We start from the raw sequence: 24,574 nt of genomic DNA on the forward strand, positions 1-24,574 counted from the left end.
CATCTCTACTAAAAATACAAAAATTAGCCAGGCATAGTGGTGGGCGCCTGTAATCCCAACTACTAGGGAGGCTGAGGCAGGAGAATAGCTTGAATTGGAAGGCCGAGGTTACAGGGAGCCAAGATTGTGCTATTGCACTCCAGCCTGGGTGACAGAGCGAGACTCTGTCTCAAAAAAAAAAAAAATTACCTTTTCTACATGTAACTAACTTTGGCAATTTCTTGAAAGCTTTAACTTTTCACTTATTTTGCCTGCTGAACTGTGATTTCCCTGGCTGGGACAATCTGCAGAGATTACCTTCTATCTTCAGGTTAAGTTTATTTGACCAGCCTTTCACTTGAGGCTTTCACCTTTTCTAAAGTGACACTCAGTCCTCTCCTTTCCTCTATGTTTTGTCCATGGTGATGAGCTGAATTCTGTCCCTCCAAATTTCATATGTTGGAGTCCTAAAACCTAGTACCTCAGAATGTCATTGTAGAGATAGAATCGTTAAAGAGTTGATTAAGTTAAGATGAAGTGGGCCCTAATCCAGCATGACTGGTATCCTTTTTTTTTTTTTTTTTTTTTTTTTTTGAGACGGAGTCTCGCTCTGTCGCCCAGGCTGGAGGGCAGTGGCCGCATCTCAGCTCACTGCAAGCTCCGCCTCCCGGGTTCACGCCATTCTCCTGCCTCAGCCTCGCTAGTAGCTGGGACTACAGGCGCCCGCCACCTCGCCCGGCTTGTTTTTTGTATTTTTTTTAGTAGAGACGGGGTTTCACCGTGTTAGCCAGGATGGTCTCGATCTCCTGACCTCGTGATCCGCCCGTCTCGGCCTCCCAAAGTGCTGGGATTGACTGGTATCCTTTTAAGAAGAGATTAGGACGCAGACACACACAGAGGGAACACCCTGTGAAGATCCCAGAAGATGGCCATTTACAAGTCACGGAGGCTCCCAGAAGAAAACGACCGGTGGACACTGCTACCAGAAAGGGGTCCCCGTCCAGACCCCAAGAGAGGGTTCTCGGACCTCACTCAAGAAAGAATTCAGGGTGAGTCCATAGAGTAAAGTGAAAGTAAGTTTATTAAGAAAGTTAAGGGGCCGGCCCGGTGGCTTAATCCTGGGAGGCCAAGGCAGGTGGATTATCTGAGGTCAGAAGTTCAAGACCAGCCTGGCCAACAGGTGAAACCCCATCTCTACTAAAAATACAAAAAATTAGCAGGGTGTGGTGGCGGGCACCTGTAATTCCAGCTACTTGGGAGGCTGAGGCAGGAGAATTGCTTAAACCAGGAGGTGGAAGTTGCAGTGAGCTGACATCACGCCATTGCACTCCAGCCTGGGCAACAAAAGTGGGGTAAAAAAAAAAAAAAAGAAAGTCAAGGAATAAAAAATGGTTACTCCATAGGCAGAGCAGCATGGGCTGCTCAACTGAACACACTTATAGTTACTTCTTAAATATATGCAAAACAAGGGGTGGATTACTCATGAATTTTCCATGAAAGGGGTGGTCAATTCCAGGAACTGAAGGTTCCTCCCCTTTTTAGACCATATAGGGTAACTTCCAGATATTGCAATGGCATTTGTAAACGGTCATGGCACGGGCGGGAGTGTGTTTTAACATGCTAATGCATTATAATTAGCATATAATTAGCAGTGAGGAGACCAGAGGTCACTTTCATCACCATCTTGGTTTTGGCTGGCTTCTTTACTTTATCCTGTCCTTTTTTTTTTAATACTTTAAGTTCTGGGTTACATGTGCAGATCGTGCAGTTTTGTTACATAGGTATACACGTTCCATGGTGGTTTGCTGCACCCATCAACCCGTCACCTACATTAGGTATTTCTCCTAATGTTATCCTTCCCCAAACTACCCACCCCATCCCGCTGCAGGCCCCAGTGTGTGATGTTCCCCTCCCTGAGTCCATGTGTTCTCATTGTTCAACTCCCACTTAGGAGTGAGAACATACCACATCCTGTTCTATCAGCAAAGTCTTTGTGACCTTTATCTTGTGCCAACCTCCTATCTCATTCTGTGACTAAGAATGCCTAACCTCCTGGGAATGCAGCCCAATAGGTCTCAGCCTTGTTTTACCTTATCCCTATTCAAGATGGAGTTGCTGTGGTTCAAATGCCTCTGACACCTTGACCTTGGACTGCCGGCTTCAAGAACTGTGAGAAATTAATTTCTGCTGTTGAAGCTGCCCAGCCTGTAGTATTTGTTATAGCAGCCCTAGCAGATTAATCTATCACCCCTTAAAATCTACTTTTCTTTGCTCCTGTCTTTTCAGTTCCACTCTCTCTTTCTCTCCTCAACTTCCCAAAATAGCCAAGGTTCTCTGTACCAATGCTTCTCACCATAGTTCCATGCAGACTACCCAGTTATCTAAATTCAAATCAGGGTCGGTTACCAAGATAAGATACAAAGTAATCTAGGACTGTGAAGTTATCAGGCAAGGGGTGGACTGCTAAAAGGACTGGAGGGAAGTGCTGGGAAGAAAAATCATACAGGAAAATCACCTCTGGATCAGAGAAGGAAGACAGAATAAGAGGTGCTTGAGAGATGGAAGCACATGGTTCACCTTGGGGATGAAAAAGAAGAAAGAAACAGTATCATTAATTGACCAATCTTCTTGTGCCAGACACTCTACAGAATTAAATGTTCCACATGTTTTATGACATCCTCTTTAGTGGCATAGGGGATAGGTAATAGTATTATCCCCAATTTACTGTTGAGGAATTGAGGTTCAGAGAGGTTAGATAACTTGGCCAAGGTCTCATAGAAAAGGAGTTATTCAACCATACATCAATTCTGATCCACCCTCTTCTAGATTGTGGGTCCATTATCACTACACTCTATCCCAAGACAGATAAATCAAGGAAGTGAAATTTCTCATTAATAAAGATGAGTAAACAAGGCTCTATGCTAGTGTGGCTACTCAAACAAGATAGAGAACAAAGCAGCAAGATGCAAAGCGGGAAAGATGCATAGGAAATGACCCCGAAGACCAAACTAACCATCTAGAAATTGGTAGAGCTAACTCCTATCAAACCATTCTATCTCCTATTCTCCATCCTAATATAGGACTTAGGTCAGATTCCACACATGTATGAATATCCTTACTTGATTCCCAGTCACTAAATGACTCCCTTTCTTGCCATCCTAGCTGCCCCATCCCCATCCAACTGTATTTAAAAGGTCCTAAGAGTATTCTAACTAAGCAGCCATGAACTGACCTCATCCACAAAATAACTTCCAACTGGCATAAATGTGTTTGTTCACCTGCTGACTCAGACACCTGCCAACACTTAGACACATCTGGGGCACCTGATGGCAATCGCACTTTTCACCAAGCAAAACACACCTTCATAAAACACAAAAATCATGGTGAGTTAAGCTCCAGAATTGGCTGGACAGTCATTAGGAACATAGGATTTCCTTTCCCAAGAAACTCTTTGGCAAACTTAGACTTTTGCCTTTGTAGCTAAAATAGGCAAGTTCAATCAAAAGAAAGTTCAGATAGGAAAATGCTGGAAATAGACCACAAGTTCGCAACATTCCCTAGTCTGAGTATTTGAGCCCTAACTATTCAGTAGCTGCTTTTGCTGTGCTCTGGTTCCTGCACAATGTTGATGAAATACATTTTCTGTGTATGTGAATAGGATTTTGCAAGATGTTTATGAATTCAGAGACTTTACTGGGGACTAAAAGCCCCTGCCCTAGACACTCCACTTGTAGAGTTCATAAATCAAATGCTAAACCTTTCCTACATCTTCCAGATGCAGCTAGAAATGTTTTCAGTTGGCACAACAGCAAAAATGAGGAAGGGATTGTAAGATATTAATAACCAGGTTTTAAGTGGCATCACTAAAACTGTTGTGCACATGAGTCTGAAATATGTTTAAAAACTGGAATTTTGGCCTCTCTCATTCTAATTCCTCTCTTGCTTAATATAATTTGAAGCTGTTATGGTCTTATATTAAATAATCAAGGACAAAGTAGCTTCATTATAAGTTTTTTGCACATTTTAGCATTAAGGTAAGAATGCTATTTTTCATCACTTTCTAAATCTGTTGATCTTTATGTAAATTGGTGAGACATCATATAAGTGATTTTTAATCACATCACTCTATTGCTTGTTTTAATTTTTTAAAGAATATTACTTTGAACGCTTATCAGCAAGGTTTTTAGTATCCCATCATCTGCAAAGTGTTGCGAAAATTATATTTTTCTACTCTGATGATTGAAATTTGATGCCATAAAGAAATTGGTATTTGTTGTACTGATTAGAGTTGTGAATGAATCTCATAACCTTAACATCCAGTTTTATCATTATTGAAAATCTATCTCCCACATACTAAATTACTTCCATGACAATTATAAATATAATATGACTCCTTTAGCTCTTGAATAACTTATTTCTGTTTTTGTTATTCTTAGTAAAATGTTTCAAAACAGACTTCAAACACCAAACGGATATTATGCCTTGATGTTCTCCTGTCCAGCCATTAATCAGGTTAACTATCACAATTTATAGATTAATCATGGGAATTAGAAATGCATTTTTATGGAGAAAAGTAAGCACAACTAATTTTATCTCAACTTTTTGATCCTAATATTACCCGTTTAAAACATTCTGCAGACCAGTGTGGCCAACATGATAAAACCCCATCTCCACTAAAAATACAAAAATTAGCCAGGCATGGTGGAGCGCACCTATAATCCCAGCTACTCAGGAGACTGAGGCAGGAGAATCGCTTGAACCTGGGAGGGGGAGGTTGCAGTGAGCCAGGATTGCACCACTGCACTCCAGCCTAGGTAACAAGACTGAAACTCCGTCTCAAAAATAAATAAATAAAAACTTTTCGCATACCATCACTTTAGTACATCTCTATTGAAAACAAAGTATCATCTTTTCCTTATTCGTTATAAAACTTTCCAATGTTTGGAGGAATTTCCGAATTGATCATAAAAATAAGTTGAAAGAAGGAAAAGTATTTTCAGTCCAACAATTTAAACTGGCTTTGTGCCTCCAGCTAAAGTAAAACATGTTAAGGAAAGTTTATTTTGGTCGATAGATATGCCTATAAATATTCTTCCTCTTCTTTGAAAGAGGGTAACAGAGAGGGTCTAGGATTCCAGAAAGGTATATTCCAAACTGCTGATAACTCACAAGCCAAAGAAACAGCTGACATTAGTATCCTTCATAGTAAAACATAGAAAGATTTAGCCTAAATGGAACTGTTTACTGGCAGCATACATTAAATGTCTCAGTGCTAAAAAAATGTTTCAAAGAATATACAACTTTCGGCCGGGCGCGGTGGCTCAAGCCTATAATCCCAGCACTTTGGGAGGCCGAGACGGGCGGATCATGAGGTCAGGAGATCGAGACCATCCTGGCTGACACGGTGAAACCCCGTCTCTACTAAAAAATACAAAAAACTAGCCGGGCGTGGTGGCGGGCGCCTGTAGTCCCAGCTACTCGGGAGGCTGAGGCAGGAGAATGGCGTGAACCTGGGAGGCGGAGCTTGTAGTGAGCTGAGATCGCGCCACTGCACTCCAGCCTGGGCGACAGAGCGAGACTCCGTCTCAAAAAATAAAAAAAAAATAAAAAAAAAGAATATACAACTTTCTATGCCAATCAGGAAACTTTCATGGAAAATCTGGCTTAATTCTCATTTATACTTATAAAAAATAGGTAACTATTGATGCTATATTTAAACATTTCCAAAAATGTTTTTAAATTCCCAAAACAATTTAGCTATTATTGTTATGGATTATTAATCCCTTTATAATTTTTCACAGTAATAGCAAAGAGAAGGCTAATTCTTTAAAGTACATTAACAGTTATCTCTCTCCTATATCTAGGCAACAAATGTGTGTTAATCACTCACTAAAGTCACAATAAACTCTGTAGGAGGATATAAAAATATACAGTAATTTAAAATATGTAAAGAAAATAAAATATGAAGGAACATTTTAAGAGATAGATTGGATAAAGGATAGTAAAGACAAAGTGTTACATGAACTCAAAAAAATAACGTGGTTTTTGCCTGAAGGGTAAAGGGATGATTTTATAATGCAGGTGCCCATTCAGCTGGGCCTCCAAGGATGGACAGGATGTGATCAAGTGAAGCAAAGTGGGACAACTTCCAGCAAAGAGAACTGAGAAGGAGACAGAATGAATGAGAAAGTATTCAGCTAGAAAATGCAAAATGCCCTAAATCTCAGAATCCTCAAATGCTGACAAATCCTGCAAATATTGAGGCAAGGGAGGTCCTCTCTAAAATACAAATTAAATATGTGAGCACCCAGTGTTAGTCATTTTAAAATAAAAGTTTATAAAACACAAATTTTGTCTAAGTTTTACTTTAAAATAATTTGTATTCATTTTCTTGTGTACACAGTAAGTTGGATTAGAGTCAATAGACCTAATTCCAGTAAGAATTCTGCCATTCATTTGCTGAGTGACTCAAGGCCAGTAACTTGACTCTCTGGCTCTCCACTAGAGAACAGAGATGATAAACCTACTTCATTATATTCCCAAGATTGTTGGGGGCAATTAAAGGAAACAGAAAAGAAAAAGGAATGAACACTGTCAAAAAACGTATCATTTGGTAACAACATTCTGTATGAATACACACTATGCGACATATTGAAAAGTAATTGATATGGTTTGGCTCTGTGTCCTCAACCAGATTTCATGCTGAAATGTAATCCCCAATGCCAGAGGTAGGGTCTGGTGGGAGGTGATTGGATCATGGGGATGGTCCTTCATTAATGGTTTAGCACTGTCCTCTCAGTGCTGGTGCTCTTCTCATGACAGTGAGTGAGTGAGTTCTCATGAGACCTGGTTGTTTTAAAGTGTGTGGCACCTCCCCGCTCTCTGTCTTCCTTCTGCTCCCACCATGTGGGACGTTCCTGCTCCTGCTTTGCTTGTGCCATGAGTAAAAGCTCCCTAAGTCCTCCCTAGAAGCAGACGCTAACATGCTTCCTGTATTTGCCTGTGGAACTATGAGCCAATTAAACCTCTTTTCTTATATTATAAATTACCCAGTCTTTCTTTCTTTTTTTTTCAGATGGAGTCTCACTTTGTCACCCAGGTTGGAGTACAGTGGGGGATCTTGGCTCACTGCAAGCTGTGACACGCTGGTTCAAGCGATTCTCCTGCCTCAGCCTCCCAGGTAGCTGGGATTACAGGCACATGCCACCATGCCTGGCTAATTTTTGAATTTTTAGTAAAGACGGGGTTTCACTATGTTGGCCAGGCTGGTCTCGAACTCCTGACCTCAAGTGATTCACCCGCCTCAACCTGCCAAAGTGCTGGGATTACAGGCACGAGCCGCTGTGCCCGGCCTTTCTCTATAGCAGTGTGAGAATAGACTCACAGAGTAATGCCTACGTTCCTCATTTTTCACACACACAGACACACAAACGCATGAACATGCAGGTGTGCTATCTTTTTCTTTCTCTCCTCTTTCTTTCTTATTTTTTAGAAACAGTTTTTCCCATGACTACATGAAGTCTCCCACAACTTGATCTTCCATCAAAATGGAGCTTTAGCTGCCTTCTATCAAACATCTGAAGACCCATTTTAATCAAAGTTTTGATGTCCTCTAAAACAGAGGCCACCAGGTTCCCAAGCCACAAAATGAGTCTTCTCATCTAGATATCAAAAAGCTTGTGTTTCCTACTTCTTCCTTTTAGCCTTGAAAAAGTAAAAGGTTTGGCCTCAGCCATCAGTGAATTACGAACAAGAGTGCAGGATCAGTGTGCTACGGGACATGACAGGTGCGTATGGAACCCTTCCTTACTGTGTGTCACATGTTACAAAATATTTTTAAAGCATGTTGTAATACTGTAGGCATGATATTATTTTAATAATGTAAAGTACTATCTAAATGTACATTATTACTACTCTAACTTGTAGAATTGTTTAAAGAACAAAAAGTTCTCCTCAAAAGAACTTCTCAAATCACGTACAAAAATGTTATATAGGCCGGGTGCAGTGGCTCATGCCTGTAGTCCCAGCACTTTGGGAGACTGACGAGGGCGGATCATGAGGTCAGGAGATCGAGACCATCCTGGCCAAAATGGTAAAACCCCATCTCAACTAAAAATACAAAAATGAGCTGGGTATGGTGGCACGCACCTGTAGTCCCAGCTACTCGGGAGGCTGAGACAGGAGAATCGCTTGAACCTGGGAGGCGGAAGTTGCAGTGAGCCGAGATCATGCCACCGCACTCCAGCCTGGCAACAGAGAGAGATTCTGTCTCAAAAAAATGAATTAATTCACTAATTTTAAAAAGTTTTACAAGGCCGGGTGCAGTGGCTAACGCCTGTAATCCCAGCACTTTGGGAGGCCTAGGCGGGCAGAACAGCTGAGGTCAGGAGAGGTCAGGAGTTCAAGACCAGCCTGGCCAACATGGCAAAACCTCATCTCTACTAAAAATACAAAAATTAGCTGGGCGTGGTGGCCAGCACCTGTAATCCCAGCTACTCGGGAGGCTGTGTAAGAAGAATTGCTTGAACCGAGGAAGCTGAGATTGCAGAGAGCCAGGCCTGCGCTGTTGCACTCCAGCCTAAGCCACAACAGCGAAACTCTGTCTCAAAAAAAAAAAAAAGTTATACAATAGACCCAATAATAAGAATAAGATGAGATGTACTTGTGGACAGTGTTGTTACATACTACTCTTTATTTTAAAAATGGATCCATATCCTTTGGATGCAGTATCCAAATTTTATGGCCAGATCATGTAATAACAGTGATGCTCATTTTCTTCGCGAAACAGTCATCATTCCTAACATCTCTAAATGACACCATCCTAGGCTAGCTCTTCATCAGCCACACAGCTGTGACACAAGACGATGTGCAGCGTAAGATGTTCTGCCACATCTGCTTGGTCTTTCACATATTTAACTCAGCTTTCATCTCTGAAATACAAAGATAATTATTTCCAGAAGTCTCTGAAGGAAGCTTGACCATTGGAGGACATGGGGTGTTAGAGATTTGCTTGTCTTTCAGACAGTGAGAAAAAGTGAAAATCTTCAAGAAGAAGGATTTGTGAGGTCCTATAGGAAATGTATGTTTTACAGTTAAATTTTTGTCTTGGAGGATGAGAAATCTACTATACATCAGAAAATCTCACAGGGATGTGGGGAAGTATACTGTTCAGTAGTCATTCCAATGATTTGGAGAGCTCCGTGAATATATAAAAAGGGAAGATCAAACCTGTCCTGAAATACTCAAAAGCCCCTAGTGGTAACTGGTTTCCAGCTTTGGCATGGAGTTGCACACCAGCCTTATCTGAATGAGAAAAGATTGGTTATAACAAATAAACATTAATTCAAATATTTCTGCCCACACGGCTCAGATTTCACTATCATTGTGCTAAAACATAGTGTGTTTTTCTTATTAAGTTTCCTTGTATTAATGAAGCTAATTAAAATAGTTCCTATTGGCTTAAAATTTTGCCAGGTGCTTTTGATTTTGTTACTATTAAGTCACAACATTCAGAAATTGCCTAATTTTTTTTCTTTTCATCCATTCTAGGTGATCTGGTTATGATGAGATGAAAAAATTAATTATGATTAGGTTCTTTATCTGTTGGTAAAAATAAATAGTTTTATATCGTGTCAACTAAAACAGAAAAACAATTGATAAATAGCAGGGACATACTTGGTGGTTATCCTGCTAAAACCACAGAAGTTACAGCCATGCATTTTAAAAATGACATATTTACCTCAATATATATCTCACCACTCCCATGTTCATAGCCATTCGTTTGTAAAGGTTACCATTACAATAATTAATCTATTGAATTCAAACTGTGTGGCAAATACAGTGCTAAGAGCTTTCCTTCTTTTATCTTTTATATTTTTTAGCTTTTAATTATGGAAATTTTCAAAAACATATAAAAGTTGAAAAGTATAACTCATTCTCATCATTCATCCTCTATAATTACAAGCTCGTAGGCAATCCAGTTGTTTCTTACCCTCATCCATTTCCTCTTATCTACACTATTTTGGAGTATATCTTAACCTTCATATATTTCATCCATAAATATTTCACTGTAAAATGTCTAAAAGATAAGGAAACAATATTATTTTATATAATACTCGAAGAAAACGATATTATTTTATATAATACTCAAAGCAACCTCATGGAGTTGGTACTATTAAAACTCCCATTTCCCATGTGAGAAAACTAAAGCTTAGAAGTAAAGCATCTTGTCTAATGTACCCAGCTAGCATGTAATCTATTATAGTAGCGATTCTAATGCAGCTCTATCTAAATGCAAAGACAAAGCTCTTGAACGTCGCATTGACTCTCTAGTACATGATAACTTCACTTGCTAGAAATGTTTCTGATTTTTGAACACCTCAATAATGATTGGTACTTCATGATAGCAAACACCAGGGAAGTAAAAATAGTCCCAATCACTTCGAGATAAAAACAATTACTGAAGGTGCAAATGACATTAATTTCTAAAAGTTAAGGTGATCACAGAAATCATTATATGCTTCTTTCCTTGCTATCTTAAGTTCATCGAAACTGACAACTTAAATATACAGAGTCCTGAGCTTCCAACTTAAAGTAAGAAAAAACCCTGCTCTTTGCTACTCTGAAGCCACAGCCAGCCCTGAGCCATAACCCTGCAGCCCAAGATACGGGTAAGTCTCAGGGGTGAATTCTTTGTAACTTACAACTTCTCCACCACACTGTTACATGCCCTAGTTATGTGGAGGCAGTACGTAAGTGCTGCTGGCTGGCAACAGTTTTAGCTATTTGTTTTTAATGTTGCCATTCTATACAAATCCTTATTCAAATAAAATACACATTCTAAAGTAATTTTTCATGCATAAGGATTTTTCTCTGACATGAGTCCCATGTGTCACTGTAATCATTGTAAAGTCAGCATGGAATTACTTCCATGTTCTGCTAGTATGAAGAATGACAAACTATTACATAATAAAACTTCTAGTTGAAGCAGAGCTATGTAATCACAGCCAGTCCCATGCAAATTACCCTAGACATCATTCTGGCCAAGAGAAACCTAACCTGCAGTTTACCACTGTCAAGTCACATAGAAGTAGTTGTCATACAGGTGGGCCCTTGGAATAGTCAAGGGTTCATCAAAAAGAGTGATTTCCATGGGTATACGATGATTGAATGTCTGAGGAGGCTGACCTGATAGAAGGGAAAACTGCAAAGTCTTTTCTTGGGATTCCTAACATTGAACTTACATACTTGTCAATATTTAAATAAGATTCATTCCCTTCCAGCACATCTTATCTTTATAAAAACAAATTAAAAATACTCAGTAATTTTTTATTTTCCAGTTGGTTCCTTGGCCTTTTTCTTTGTAATATTCAACTCTGTGACTATGTGCAAGCACTGTGGACACAAACCTGGGTAAGTCACAGGCTTGCCCTCACAATCGGTGGACGTAGGTACACTGATAACTGTAACACATTGCAGTATAAGATGTCCCTCTCATGAGATGAAAGTATGAATGAATTGCTATTGGGTTGGAGATGAGTTTCAAAGGAAGGATTGACATGATCCAAATGAGATGGAATTTTAAAATTGTGGCATTTTGGATACGCTTTTAGGACACCTCTTCTTTGCCTGCTTTATTCGTGTTACCTCTCCAGGAGTATGTCCACAACTCCTCTCTAAGCCTGTATTATGTGACCATTTGTAGTATTCCCATATGTCTGTCAACACCCTTCCTGGAGGTTCTAAAATGATGCTGCTAAAATATTGCTGCTACAACATGAGTTTGTTGAACTTCAGGACTTTGATTTATTTGTATTTGTATCACCTTTGCAGTGCTAGCACAGAATAGGTGCTCAAAATTTTGTTAAATAGATGAATAAAGTTAAGATTTACGTAAGACTATACCTCAGAGGACAGATAGTATTGGAGGTACAGATTTGAAAATCACCAGCATAGAGGTACCGGTTGCAGAATTTAAAGTTGATGAGTTCCCCCAAGGAACATGGTACAGAGGGGAAAAAAAAGATAAGCCCTTGGTGGACTATCTTCTCAATAAGGTCTACTCTTATTGATGCTCCCTGCTGCCTGCTTCCAATCACCCACATTTCACCTTCACTTAGAATGCCCCTTATCCTGCTTGAATTTTCCTTTTTTCAATTGAATGTTAATATACAATGTAATTTTAACTTGTTTATTTACTATTTCCTAACTCTCATTGCTAACATATAAATTCATGAGGGTTGGGATCTTAGAATATTCTGTCCATGAATGTAGTCCAAGCACCTAGAATATTGTAAGCACTCAATAAATATTTGTTGAGTTAATGAATAGCTACCTATATTTAGGGTACTAATTAAGAAGAGAAAGAGTAAAAAGAGTAGTCATAATTTAGGAAGATAAACACAAGATCAACCTGTATCATAGAAACCAAGGGAGATATGAATTTTAATAAGTAAGGGGTAGATAGGAATTAAGATATCTATGAACAATTTTAGGAAGAAGGAATCAGAGAAGAAACTTTTGGATCTAGTAAATCAATGATCATTGACAATTCCAGAAAAACTTCTATGGTAATGATCAAGGAAATCAGATGGCAAAAGGTTGAAAATGAAGTCAATGTTGAGAGAGAATGGCATCTAGCAAAGACCACTCTTTTGAGTAATTTAGTGGCAAATAGCACAAGCAGTAAAAAAGAAGTTTGTGGTAATAATAAGGATGATAAAATTGTAGATGATTTTAAAACAAGGGGCAAATGGCCATTTGATAGAATGCAGGAAAAAAATACTAAAAAAGAGAAGTTGTAAGATAATATTGGGAAAAAAAACAAATGAAGCAGGCAGTGATGATAACAAGAACACCGGTAAGTTTAACCTTTTCAAGTAGTCAGTAAACTCTTTCTTCCAAAACACTAATAAAAAGGAGATGACAAGTGCTATAGAGACAGATTATTTAGAAGAGAATACAAAGGAGCTCCTGTATCATAAACATTTCTGTGCATAATTGTAGCTATATCAGTTTATAGCTATATGTTCTGCTCTGTTCACACATGAATATAATCAACAATATTTATCAGGGGGCTGGGTCATAATCCATTTGCTTACTTTCCACCTGCATGGATATCAATGATGCAATATAGCAAGTTAATTTATTCAAAAATATGCATGAGGTGCCTATTATGGGCCCATCCCTGCTCTAGGCAGTGGAGCTACAGCAGTGAACAAAAGAGATGAAACTTTCTTCCAGAGAAGAGAAATAATAAAGGAATAAATAAGTCAACTATATGATATATTAGATGATGATACATGCTAAGAAAAAAAAGTGAACAGGTGGGAGGGAAAGTAATGTCAAAAACTGTGGAGGGTCTGAGAATTTACCCTAATTGCAAGCTAACAAATTAACCTGAAATGGTTTTATGGATACTAGCAGAAGACACAAGACTTTACTGCTCACAGCAGGCAGTAACCAGAGTATCAGATTGTATTATTTTTCCAAGGCTGAATTCCCACAGGGTGATAAGAAGACGGCCAGGTGTGAGCCGCATTATAGGAGAGAAGCTCTGAGCTCAGGGAACCCAAATACTTTCTGATAGACAGTTAGCCTGCCTGACTTTTCCACCACAGGAAGACATTATCATTTTTATATTGAAAGCAATCATGTCTTTTCTTTGTTCTGCAGATCAATGCTCTTTCCATCTTCCAAGGGTGTTAGTGATACAAACATCCTTAAAATATAATCCAGAATAAAAAGCGCTCAGCGTTTTGCTTACATGATGTCCAGAAGCATGAGAGACACATGGATAGTTGCTTCTCAATAATATCAACTTTTTATTTAAAAGGAGGGGTCCAAAACTACAAAAACCTTGGAAGACAACTGAGGCAATGCCATTCTGAACATAGCAGCAGGCAAAGATTTAATGATGAAGACATAAAAACAACTGCAACAAAAGCAAAAATTGACAAATGGGATCTACTTAAACCAAAGACCTTCTCCACAGCAAAAAGAACTATCAATAAAGTGAAACAGACATCCTACAAAATGGGAGAAAATCTTTGCAAACTGTGCATCTGACAAAGGTGTAATATTCAGAATCTATAAGGAACTTAAACACATTTACAAGAAAAAAAAACATTTAAAAGTGGGCAAAAGACTTGAACAGACACTTTTCAAAAGAAAACATACATGCAGCCAACAAAAATGTGAAAAAAGCTCAACATCACTAATTATTAGAGAAGTGCAAATCAAAACCACAGTGAGGTACTATCTCACACCAGAAAAAATGGTTGTTATTAAAAAGTCAGTGTTGGTAGGAATGTAAACTAGTACAACCACTATGGAAAACAGTGTGGAGATTCCTTAAAGAACTAAAAATAGATCTACCGTTTGATCCAGCAATCCCACTACTAGGTATTTATTCAGAGGAAAAGAAGTCATTAAACAAAAAACATACTGGCACACTCATGTTTATAGCAGCACAACTTGCCACTGCAAAAATATGGAACCAGCTCAAATGGCCATCAATCAACGAGTGGATAAAGAAAATGCATATATGATACATGGTGTATATATATATATATAATGGAATGCTACTCAGCCATAAAAAGGAATGAAATAATGGAATTCACAGCAATCTGGATGGAATTGGAGACTGATTATTATTCTAAGTGAAGTAATTCAGGAATGGAAAACCAAACATCGTATGTTCTCAATCATATGTGGGAGCTAAGCTGTAAGGATGCAAAGGCCTAAGAATGATACATTGGACTTGGGGAATTCAGGGGAAGAGGTGGGAGGTGGTGAGGGATTAAAGACTACACATTGAGTACAGTGTACACTGCTTTGATGGGTGCACCAAAATCTCAGAAATCACCACTAAAAAACTTATTCATGTAATCAAACACCACCTGTTCCCCACAGAAAACCTATTGATATAAAAATAGTTAAAGAATTTAATAAAGTAATGTAAATTTTAAAAAAGAATGATTGTTATTAAAAAGTCCAAAGAAAAAGGATGCTGGTGAGGTTGCAGAGAAGAAGGAACACTTCTACACTGTTAGTGGAAGTGTGAATTAGCTCACTGATTGTGGAAAACAGTGTGACAATACTTCAAAGGGCAAAAAACAGAAATATCATTCGACCCAGCAATCCCATTACTGAGTACATACCCAAAGGGATATAAATCATTCTATCATCAAGACAAATGTACATGTATGTTCATTGCAGCACTATTCACAATAGCAAAGACATGGAATCAACCTAAATGCCCATCAATGGTAGACTGGATAAAGAAAATACGGTACTTACATACCATGGATTACCATGCAGCCATAAAAAAAGAATGAGATCATGTCCTTTGCAGAAGCATAGATGAAGCTGGAGGCTATTAGTCTTCAAAACTCAATGCAGAAACAGAAAACCAAATACTTCCTCTTCTCACTTATAAGTGGGAGCTCAATGATTAGAACACATGGACACATAGAGGGGAATAACACACTGGGACCTCTTGAAGAGTGGAGGGTGGGAGGTGGGAGAGGTCAGGAAAAATAACTGCTGAGTACTAGGCTTAATACCTGGGTGATGAAATAATCTGTATAACAAACCTCCATGACACAAGTTTAGTTATATAACAAACCTGCACAAGTACTTCTGAACATAAAATAAAAGTAAAATTTTTAAAAAAGGATGGAATCAGGCTTAGCTCGAATTTCCTCATGAGAATGCCACTCTATTCACCTCTCTGATGAATCGTACTGACAAAGGCTAAGACCAAATCTGTTCAATTTATCTCATACTGCCATTAATAAGGCTACTACCAACAGAACACCAAGAAGCAAGATGAGGCCAACCTGCGGTCTTAACCTCAACCATGCTACCCAGAGTCCAGGACTCAACCATATAAACAAAACTCGTAAACCGTCATGGCCTTCCCTAGAAAGTCAAGTGAAAGTTGACGTGCCTAAAGGCTCTTTGTTGACTTCTCCACTTCAGTCAAGGCATCAATCCAGCTGACTGTCTGAGCAAAGGCACCTGACAATGAGGATGGGAAAGGCAACCATCCAGAGGTGTTAACAGGTGTTTTGCGTGGAAGACCTGGAAGCTGAAGCTATTCCCTGCAGTTTTCAATAGATTTTTCAGTAAAGTTAAAGGGGAATGGTGATAAAATCATAGTCAGAGGGGTCTGGGAGAGGATGGTAGATCCATCCGTTATATTTAAGTAACTTGAAGCTCTTTGGGAGAGCTGCACCAGGGCATTTTCCTTTCTAAGAAAGAAGCCACGAGCAATTCTGAAAGGAAAGATTACTAAAGTTTCTCTCTCCCTCATATGATGTGGGGCATGAATGTTCCCTCTCTGAGAGCCAGGGCTCTTGCTCTTTCACTAATGCCATAAAAATCAGTGCGTCTCATTTCAGCAGATGTAACTTCATCTTTTTTGCAATCATCTCCAACTTACACACAGACTTATATAATATAGAATATATAGAGAGAACATAGAGTGTAGATAGAAAGACAAAGACAGTTTTATAAAACAGAGACCCATTATGTCCTCAACTTTAGCCCACAAGGGACACTATCATCCATTTTGTAAGACATTATTCTAGCAGTCAGCAATATCAGATGCCTATGAAGCTCAGGAGGTTCTATGACTCCTTGACTATTAGCGCACTGCTCATGGGTTTGCAATAAAAGCTCATCACCGTGAGATGGCAAGTGGTCTAGAAAACTGAAAACCTGGCACAGACTGGCTTCAAGGCTCCCATTAATGTCACCCAGGGTTGCCTGATCAGACTGCAGCCGCAAGCAACTCTGTAAACTGAAAGAGTCAACAGCAGTGAGGCAACCCTGAGAGCCCCTCTCAGCAGGTTGTAGGTTCCATGAGTCAATGTACAACACAAGTTTCTTTTGTCAGGAGTCACAAATCTATCTGCACTGTGTTACGGGGTGAATTGTGCCCCCCCCCCAAATTCCTATGTTGAAAGTTTTAACCCCAAGTATATCAGAATTTGGCTATATTTGGAGAGAATATCTTTAAAGAGGGCAGTAAGTCAAAATGAGGTCATTAGGCTCACGATGAGGCTATCTCTAATCAGCAAAACTGTCAATCACCAAGAATATATAGCTTTATTGAGCTTTAACCCAATATGACTGTGTCTTTATAGGAAGAGGAAACTTTGACTCAGACACAACCCAGAGGAACACCATGCGAAGATATGGAGAGAAGACAGCCATCTACAAGCCAAGGTGAGAGGCCTCAAAATGAGCCAATCCTGCCAACATCTCGATCTTAGACCTCCAGCCTTTAGAACTGTAAGAAAATAAATTTCTATTATTTAAGCCACCCAGTCTGTGATACTTTCTTATGGTGACTTTAGCAGACTAATACACAGTGGTAGCTTCTGCATCTTTGTGCCCAGTCTCTGGTGGTGGATATGCTGCCATGTCCGGGTTGATGATGGGTCCAGTGAGCTCTGGCGGTCAACTGGGTGATGGAGGCTCTAGCAGCAGTTTGAATCCAGTCAGTATCATCAGAGAACAGTCTCTAACTGCAGCCATCTATATCAGTGACCCAACAGTGTGATGAGGATATGTTTACACATTTTGGGACCCCAAAAAGGGGTATTTAATCAGGCAACATGTAGTTTTCCAAGTGACAAACCAAGCAAATAGGCCACTAGCAATAGCGCAAGTGTTAGTGAAAATACGAATTCATCAATGGGAGTATTGACCAGGGCTGGGAGAATGACCTTCAATTCTGCTCACTGAGTAAACTCACCGTGTCCACTGTAGGCACTGCCTAGCTGGTGCTGAGATTGAAAACACAGCAGCCCAGTGGGTACTATCAAGTTTTAGCTCAGCCAAACCAACAGTGAACTCAGTCCTAGACATTCAAGAAAACTCTGTGTAGTCAGTGTCCCACTGGGGCAGCAGCTTTGTTTCAGGTGGTATAATAGGAGATAAAGGTACTGAAAAAAAAAAAAAAAGAGAAAAAGAAAGCTGCCAGTTTTTTATAGAAAGTCAAGATACCACTGGAGCCAGGCCAGCTGAATTCTTAAATATAGCATTTTCATTTGGTAAAGTAAGGCTTACTGCCCAGTGTGCTAGTCACTGGATCCAAATTGACCCACCACAAAACAGGAATATCAGGCTGAAGGGACACAAGGCTTCCATGGGACAGGCATTTGGTGTCAACAAACACCCAATAAAAGCTAAGAGCTGCTTTCTAAAAGGAGAGTGTCAGGCATCCATGTCTAGGAGGCCACAAGTCCAAAGCACCAAGAGCTTCCTGACAGAGGCTACCTCTAATACCCAATGCCATCAGTCACCAAGATGTGTATAGCTTTAAGGGGACATTTGAGTTGTTGGACTACAAAGGGAGCATGCTTCAGTTTGCTGCACAGCTTTCAAAACTGCCTGTTGGTTGGGTCCCATTCAAAGACTGCAATCTGTGGGCAGCCAATACGAAAGCTTAGGCAGAATCCTCAAGAGAGGCACATGTTCTCTCCAATACCCAGAGTCTAATAAGATCCTGAGTCTTTTTTTTTTTTTTTTTTTTTTTTTTTTTTTTTTTTGTGCAGTACTGAAGAGTCAGCAGTTTTTTCTTGACTTTCAGAGAAACTGAACAGTGTGAATCCACTCCCAAAATAAGAACCTTTATTTGGTGAGCAGGCCACTAAATTTTGTTGGGATTTACCAACCACGCTCCCTGCTAGTGAAGGTGTCACAGCACCACAATCTGGGCTACTGAGGCTGAAACATCTTCTGTGTCAACCAACAGGACAGCACCCATGTAGTGAGAGCTTTGGACATCAGAGAGCAAGGGCACTCATGTTAAATCCTGACCTAACCCGGTGGCAAACGGCAGAGAAGTTCCTCTATCACTGGGCTACATTCTGCTACGGGTTGTGTCACTAGGGAGGAACATGGAGCTTCAGGACTTCAGTGCTGGCCCATTACTCCAGAAGATGACATTCTCTCTAGCTTCCAAGGCTTCAAACAAACCTGCCCTTATCTTGAGTACTTATAAGATTGAGTAATTATCTCGATCTGCAAATACATGTTATATTCCTTTATTCATTATTATTTATTTCCCTCAGTAAAATGTTTCCTTCATGAAGGCAGGAATTTTGTGCCTTTTTCATTTCCAGATTTCTGGCCCCCAAATAGTAGATAGTAAGATAGTGGGCTCAAGATAGATACTTGTTGAATGTTGCTTAATTACGAAAATGCCTGATTTTCCTACTGAGATGAGTGAGGACCATTTTCAGGTCAAATGGATTCTGAGACTATTTGCGACTTGGGATTTAAATATCGATTTAGAAGCACTTTATAATACCATTTTAAATCATGTTTCTAAGTAATAAAAAAGGATAAAATCAAGTCAATATGACTATACTGCTTTCATTGATTCTAACAAATTAATTGTTTTGATTTGCAAATACTTTTTAAAGCATTAACATATTTATCTGTTTCAATGAGTTGACTTGAGGCAAAAGCCAGGTGGGACATACTAGGTAAACTAATGAAATAATATATTATTTTTTAGAATAATGAAAATATCAAACAAGGAATTGCTTTTAACCATATACTTGCATTCACGTTTTTCTTCCCTTGGGAAAACATCAGTTTATTAATTTTTATAATTAATCTGAACTAACAGATGTCTGACTGATTAGTTCTGGTAACAACATTTGTCAGTTTTGATATCTTCTCAGCTGTTGCATATAGGAGATTTTTTAAATTTCTATAGTTTCTTAAATCAGAGCCAATATGTAGTCATTTCTTGCACATTTATGACTCAAATTTTGGTACTGCTAAACTTTTAAGAATTTCTCACACTTAGTTCTCATATTTCTGCTTTCTTCACAGAAACAACTACAAACTCCTCTTTCTTCAGCTTTAAGGATGAGGGTGACACTGTCAACACTGTGAGAAAAGTAATGCTAAATGGGGGCATGAATATCCTAGAAGTGTTCTAAAAAGGAGCTTTGTTAAGGACAGGTAGGTAGAAGACGCTGAAAAGCAGGGCTTTCCCAGATGCCCTTTCTAGTTTCGTCACAGTAAGAAACAGTGGTACGATCAATAAAACTAAGTAAAACAAAACCAAACTTTGTTCAGGTAGTACAGTTTGTGGTCAAGAACTTAAGTTCTGGAATTGTACAATTTGGATCCCAGTTCTGACTCTAACTCATGATCCTAGATGAGTTATTTAACCACTCGGTTTCAGCTTCCCCATATAGAAAAATGGGATTAATAGTATCCCAACCAACTGCACTACTGGGAAGTCTAAAAAGATAACACATGCAAGGCACTTATCACAATGTCTGGCAGACAGTGAATTCTCACTAAGTCTTTGCTATTAACTATCGTTTTGAACTTGAGTTGTCTAATCATATTTACCAAAATGCCTTCTGGGAAGTGCAAGTCTTTAGTCAATATTGCACATGTGTTTACCAACAGCCTACTCAGCAAGATCACAGTCATAAATACTCATTATGTTGCTGATAGAGTCTATCTTAGCCAAGTTCTCTAGGAACAGAGCCCAAGGCAAAAGCAGATGTGCTAACACTTTACTGGGGGAGTGCAATCCAGGAGTGCAGGCATGAAAGCAAATGTGAGGGAGATAGAAGGGAGTGTGTTGTTCTGGTTACAGCTTCATGATAAGTTGATTGCCCGTTTACACAAGATCTCTCTGGTGCACATTTATGAAACTATGGTCCTTTTACGGTAGAGGAGAGAATAAAACTTATCTACCAGCACTCACACTATTCAAAATTTGCCCCACAAGCATTAACACTTATGGGTTCTATATACAAGGGTGCCCATCAGATTCCCTAGTATCCTGCTAACTTCTGAGCAGCAGGGTAGCCACAGGACCAGAAAAAGAGGTGTTCATTGAGGACAGTAAGTTAATGATTTAGGAGCACGTCTATGAAAAACACAAGGAAGTGTAGAGAAATTGTCACAGTAGACCCATTCATCTATAGAAACAGGGACACCTCCCGTCAGAGAACAAGGCAAGTGCATGGGGCTAGGGTAGTGACTCAGCTGACTCTGATGCACACACTAGCTTATGGAGATCTGAGCTGAGGGAACCAGGGTTGAGAATTACTAGGCTAATCAAATCATACCTCTTTCTTTTCTAAATTTTCTGGGCCTGGGGTATATCAAGTTTGTCTGAATATCTTAAGCTCTCACGGATGGATTTTCTATGTCCATTAGGCCTCAAGAAATCTACTAGCATAACTGATTTTCAGTCTTTTCAAATTCCATTTTATTATCTGTCATATGAATGAATGAAATAACAAAAAATCAAATACAAACAAAAAACAGCTGAAACAACCTATAACAGAACAGTTAGAAAACATGATACACAGAAAGAAAAGAACTTCCTCAGTTATTGTTTTCAAAAGTGATGCTAAAAACTGCTCATATGGAATAATATTTAGACAAAAGTATCTTTAGGGCTTATGTATAAGTTAGTACATTTTACTGAGATGCCATGATCCTTGGAGGCAAACCAGAGCTACTTTGGGTATATCACAGTAACTGAAAAATAGCTACTTTATCTCAAAGAAAATATGAGATAATTGGAAAACTTTAAAGACATATTCTAGTTAAATCTAAATGGAAAGAGGTGTGAAAGAGATGAAAAATATGAAGATTTTTTAGATGATGCTTGGCTCACAGAGATCCTACTTCAATCTGTTAGACAGCTTCACCAAAAAGCAAATAAATTGCCACTACACTGAAGTGAATTTGATCATAACATGGACAAAAATAACAGCAGTTTTAGAAATAAAACAGAATTAAAGGGAGAATGGTATACTAGATCATCTGAAGCAGGTCTCTAATACATTAGAAAAGCTGGACAAAATGTATAAAATATTTACTTTAAGGCATAGGAAAGCTAACATGTTAATGAAGTTACCAGTTCAGGATCTTGAAATAATAAAAGGTAGTCAGAAGAGTAAGTCCAGTTCTGCAGCCACTTTTTCCCTATTTTGTGGGGTTCTGTCCTCTTAATCTGAAAGATTTTTGACTGAGAGAACAGAAACAGTCCAGAGCCTGCCAGAAGGAGTTCCCAGTTGAATTCTCCTTACTTCGAGTTGAAACTCTGAAGGAATGAACCTTCAGATGAAAAGGGTAAAGGAAAAGATAAGAGTGGGGTGGTAGTGTACAGCACTCACAGGAACTATACTTGAGCTTAAAATCATCTCAGTACTTGAAATTGAGTTAAGATTATTCCACTTGGCTAGTGCTTCCAGTTATTTGGTAGAGGGGAAAAGCAAATCCTCTCTGGAAATTACGACATCACCCTATTTTCCAGAATATTATTAAAAGCAATTTTGTAAACACAATGTTCAGAGAATATTTTTTAAAAGCAGGTACAAAAAAGCAACACTAGTGAAAAACAGTAAAAACAAACAATAAAAACAGACTCACAGGAACACCTAATTTGGAGTAAACATTTACTAGTTCAAGGACATGGAAAATATTTCAAATTTCAGAAGAGCACTAAAATCTATTTTTAAAAATGAAAATTCCAGAACAGAAAATGAAATACCCAGAATTAAAAAGCCCAATGGATGAGTTTTATAGTAAACCAAATATGGTTGAAGAGAGACTCGTGAACTGGGATGAAAATCAGAAGAAAATTTTCAAAATGAAGCATAAAGAGACTAAAGGACAGAAAATATGGAAGAGAAAATAAGAATGATTCAGAGATATAGTACAGTACAAAAGTTTAACATCAATGGATAGAAGTTCCAGAAGAAAAAAGAAAGAGAATGAACAGGAGTTACATTTAAAGACAAAATAACTGTGAATGTTCATAAACTGATGAAATAAATGACACCAAAATTGAAAAAAAGTATACAATGCACAAACAGGAAAAACTAAAAAATAATCAGCAACTACTCACATCATTATAATACTAATGTTGAATGCCATGCTGAAAACTAATCCAAAGAGAAAATCATAAAAGCAATTAAAAGAAAAAGAACAGGATGGGCGTGGTGGCTCACGCCTGTATTCCCAACGATTTCGGAGGCCAAGGCAGGTGGATCACCTGAGATCGGGAGTTTGAGACCAGCTTGGCCAACACGATGAAACCCCATCTCCACAAAAAAAAAAAAAAAAAGAAAGAAAGAAAGAAAGAAAAAACTAGAAAAAGTAGCCAGGAGTGGTGGTGCATGCCTGCAATCCCAGCTACTCAGGAGGCTGAGGCAGGAGAATTGCTTAAACCCAGGAGGCAGAGGTTGCAATGAGCAGAGATTGCAGCACTGCACTCCAGCCTGGGCAACAGAGCGAGACTCCATCTCAAAAAATAAAATAAAATAAAATAAAATAAAATAAAATAAAATAAAACCTTTCAAGGAGCAGCAATTAGAAGAACAGCTGACTTCTCAAGAGAAACAATATGAGCAAAGCAAAAAACAACAATTTAAAAATGCAAACAAAAAAAAAAGCAAAAGACAAAAAACCAAAAACCCAGAAATCTATATTTAAAGCATTTTAAAAATATTAATTAAATTAGAATTACAGTATATGCCTAACAAGAACGCCCTCCAAAAATGAAAATACATTTTCAGACAAACAAAAACTGGGAAAATTCATCTCCAGCAGACTTGCATTTAAAGTATGTTTTATGCTGAAGAAAATGTATCCCTAGGGAAAACTCAGAAATCCAAGAAGAAATAGAGAGCAAGAAACCTGATGCATATTTGGGTAAATCTAAATGAATTCGGTATCTGATAAAAGACTTCTTTAGGGAATGTCTTTGTAATGTTGCTATCCAAGGACTAAAACACCAAGGTATATGCAGCTTCCAGTGTGCCTCCAAGTCAGCATTACCATAACCATGAATTCAGCTGCTTTTGCTTCAGAACTCTCTGTCTAACCTGGTAGCCACTAGCCACATGTGACTATTAAGCACTTGAGATAAGGCTAGTATAAATTGAGAAATGCTGTAAAGATCAAATACACACTGAAATTAAAGAACTTTGTTGCTTTGTTTTGTTTTTTAAGTCAGGGTCTTGCTGTGTTACCTGTGCTGGAGTCCAGCGGCCGATCATGGCTCACTGCCGCCTCCAACTCCCGCGCTCAAGTGCCTCTCTCACCTCAGCCCCCAAAGATACTGGGATTTTAAGCATCAGCCAACGTACCCAGCTCTAGAGAACTTAATTTTTTAAGATATAAATATCTTATTACTATTTTACATTGCTTAAATATTGAAATAGTATTAGCATACTGGATTAAATAAAATATATTATTAAAATTAATTTCTAATGTATCTGTTTCTTTTTGTTTGTTCTAATGTGGCTATTAAACCACTAACTACATGCAGTATGTGGTTTTCATTCTATTATCACTGGGCAGTGCTGCCTTAGAGCATGGGTTCCATTAACTCAAAATGAAAAGTCCTATATTTGATGCCTGTTCCCTGAAATCACAGTGCAGAGTGTACTAATAGCAGAGATGATGATAATTCACAAACACTCTGTCTTCTTCCCTTTAAGATAAAGTAGCTTTTAAATTTATCACTTTAAGAGTTATATCCATCCTTCAAACAAATTTCTCTTTCAAATTAGATCAATTTGTA

This window comes from Macaca fascicularis, chromosome 5 (genome assembly GCF_037993035.2).
Source record: "Macaca fascicularis isolate 582-1 chromosome 5, T2T-MFA8v1.1".
NCBI classification, from domain to species: Eukaryota; Metazoa; Chordata; class Mammalia; order Primates; family Cercopithecidae; genus Macaca; species Macaca fascicularis.